Below are 3,825 nucleotides of genomic sequence, written 5' to 3' on the forward strand. Positions count from 1 at the left end.
GGATTAGTATTGTGATGATGCCTGTAGGTGAAGTGCAGATCCAAACACACCGACGTTCTTTAAAGTTAGCACCCTACAGACCACCACCACCGGGGCCTATTGCAGGAGGACCAATAAATCATTAGACTTCTTATAATTATTGTAAGCCTCTCTCTCTCTCTCTCTCTCTCTCTCTCTCTCATAGTGCTGCAATTTGTTGCCTAATAGTGTCCATTTCAATTATTTATCATGGTATCAGAGCAAGCCATGGGTTCAAATCCAGCATCTACCCATCTTTCCAGTGTTTAATTAAAAATATGTATGCGATACACATGTTTCATCTGGGTTTGCAACTTATGCTTAGGTTTCATTCAAATACCAAACCAAGATCGACTTGCACGAGAGATGTTAAAACCTAATATATGTTGGATCCGGAAAACTGTTTCTCTACTAACTCATAAAGTAAACAGTACACGATAAAACTATTTCAAATCATTTCAGTAATTTTTTTCCCATGTTCAGTTGTGAAATAGTAATTAATGTCTAATGTATTGATCCTCCTTGAAACTTTATCTGTCAAACCTTACCTTCATTTGTAAAATTAAAGTGGCATGCTTGATTAGGCCTTAAGCTGGATCAATCTAGCATGTGCTGAAGGTAATTGATGATACAAGCAATCATACTACTGGGTAAACTAACCACAGAAGTTGAAGAAAAGGAGAAGAAAAGAAAACCCTGGTCGCCAATGGCAACAAATTACAATCTGCTTTTCTTGGGTAGACAACCTCCTCTAAAATATCATCATCTTGCTCTGTAAAAGAATTATATATATTGGACAACTAGATATCATGTTGAATTTGCTAGAAAAATGACATATTCCATATGCTATCAAGAGACATTAACTGCATACTCTCAAGCCCTTCTCCATGCTTCTTGGACAAATTAGCTGACTAGAAAATAGTTTATCTCTGAAGTCGCCATTTTGCAGATGGCCAATATTCTAATGGTAAGAGAAAACTATCCCCAAGACCAGCAGCTTAGAACCAAATACCGAAGTCCATGAAGAATAAAAAATTTAGAAAATGATACATGACATAATGAATACCTTCAGAAAAACTTCATAAAGTTCAGCATTTTGGTTTCTAGAAACTAATTCAGGATCATCATTATGGTGTAGCACTGTCCACACCATTTTCAACTTGTGTTTGGTACTTTCTTATGATTATACACCACCCTGATTAATATGTCTATGGTAGCTCCAAGTCCTACAGGAGGGTTAGCTTTCTTCCATAAATGCATCTAGATTAACTCCCTTTTTCTCATAAGTTATTGAAGTTTATCACCAACAATATAGTTCTGAAATGATATTTATCATATAGTCAGCTACAAATACATATAACATTTTGGTCTTCTTTCAAAACAATTGTGGATTCAAACAAATAAACATTATCAGCAATCATCAGATTCTTTATTATACACCACCACTCATACTGTTGTGGTAGCACCAGCAATCAAATATGTTTTACATATTCAAAAGTTCCTCCCTAGACTATACATGACCATGAATAGAGAGTAATATCCATCCCCATCTAATTCTCTCTTTCCATCCAATGACAGGATACATCCACACTGCAGCAAGCAGACTCCTAAGTTCAGAAGATGAAAGAAAAATCAAGGAGCCAAGTGTCATTTCTCAGTGTGGGGAGAAGACAAGGATGTCAGTTTCATTCAATCTGTATTTCATTGCCTGAATAGGGTTACAAATGTCAAATCTTCTCAATTTTGTTGGAAACAGTAAGCTATCCATGATACTCGTGTTTCATAAAAAGAGAGAGCTTGATATGAATTGACATGTTTTGATGAAGTCATACTTGTATTTCATACTGGTGTTTCATTGCCTGAATAGAGCTACAAATGTCAAAGCTTCTCAATTTTATTGCAAACAGTAAGCTATACGTGATACTTGTGTTTCATAAAAAGAGAAAGGTTGATATGAACTGACATGTTTTGATTAAGTCATTTGCGAACATATTGTGAGATGGAAAGCTTCATAGCGTGTTGGTATTTCAATCTTATAAAGCTTATGCTAGCACCTTTTCAAAACGAGCACTTGCACACACACCAATATGAAATAGATCAAGCACACATTTCACAGTGAAGACAGACCAAAATAAGTAGTATACCAATGGCAGATCAGCACATGAATCTTCATCCCTATACCTAATTCTAAAAGGTTCAGCTTTAAGGATGAAGGCATGATCTACCAGGAACACCTTATGTAATTTATAGATTTCATGTTGATCATTCATAATCATGGGCTAATTTTTATCCAAAGAACTTCAAACAAGATCCATTCCAACAATGTGATTTAGAAGTGCCGAACAGATGTTGTAAAACAATTACTCTATGATAAGTTACATGCTCATAACTTTGTGAAAGCCATCAAAAGCTAACTCTAGGTTTGGAACAGTCTATACAGGAAGATGAAACTCGACATAAATGTATCTAGCTGAGGAAAAAGGGTCACATTAGATAGTATAGACTAAAAATTCTATTAAACTAAGCGACAGGAACCATGCTTCTAATAGTAACCTAGAAAGAAAAAGAATTCTTCACAAACCATCTAGGTACGTAGCTAACAGAACTTGATCCAACACTAGAATCAGCTGAACTTTTAAAGCGACATCTCCACTTTATTAGCAAAAACTGCACAGGTAGAAGGGAGAATTGTGCTTTACCAAACACCAAATTCTTAAGAGAACATACTAATTTCTAAATCTAAAATGTACCACCCAATTCATGGCAGAACCCTAAAATACCTTCAAAATCTAAAGTTCAAGGCAAAAATAAATTGCATTGGAAGGAACGAACCTTTGTGTACTTCTCCTTAGCCATCTAGGGGTCTATGTTTATACGGGTAAGACTGTAAACATCGACTCGCAATCTCGATGACTAAAGTTCGAGTAACGAGGATAGCCTGTCTACTTGCTGAAGGCTGCATTCGCAGCCCATTTTATCAAAAAGAAACAAAGACAAAAGGATTGAGTTCCTTACTCCTACAGCGTCGACAGCCTTGGAAACATCCTGGGACGACGACGGGCTTCTGTCTTCGTGATGTAGCGGCACCTTCTGGAGCTCGACATTGTCGCGAACCTCGAACTGATTCCGGGGATCGTGGACCTGGTACTTCTTCTTCCGGCGAAACCCGGCGCTCGTAGCAGGGGTTCAGATGCGGCGGAGCGGCGGAGAGCAGTTACACCGCCGCGTCTTGTCATCGGTGGCAGAGACCGTGCGGCTCTGCATCACCTCATGGGCTTGACAACGACGGGGTAGCGGCGGAGAGAGGCGGTTGAGGGGAGGACGAAAAGGGGGGCGTGGGGACGTTATCATCAAAACTGCCTCCTGCCTGGCTTCAATCATAACAAAAATGGTTGAGATGATAAGAGCGGTTGGGATTGGGAGACAACAATCTGCACAGGAGGTCAGGATCTGGAAGTCGATCCGAATATAAATCCAGACACCCGTCTGAAAAGCTTGTGAATCCAAAACAAGTATCCATATTCTATATTTCCACTAGCTAAATATTGTAAGGACGGTTGTCGACTGTCAGATGTAATACAACATCCAAAGATTATTCGGGTAATTTACCGTAATATAAAGCTTTTTTTTCATGATAACTTAAGGGCATTACACTCTCCTTCTAATACACCGTTACAACGTAGGCACATTGTATGCAACCAAAAAAAAAGGTTTCCAATATTGGTGGAGTACCCTTCCAAGACATAAGACACCTCCAAGGAATGGAAATCTTGGTCGAATCTTCCAAGAATTCAAGCACCACAAGTA

This window comes from Musa acuminata, chromosome BXJ3-4 (genome assembly GCF_036884655.1).
Source record: "Musa acuminata AAA Group cultivar baxijiao chromosome BXJ3-4, Cavendish_Baxijiao_AAA, whole genome shotgun sequence".
NCBI lineage: Eukaryota > Viridiplantae > Streptophyta > Magnoliopsida > Zingiberales > Musaceae > Musa > Musa acuminata.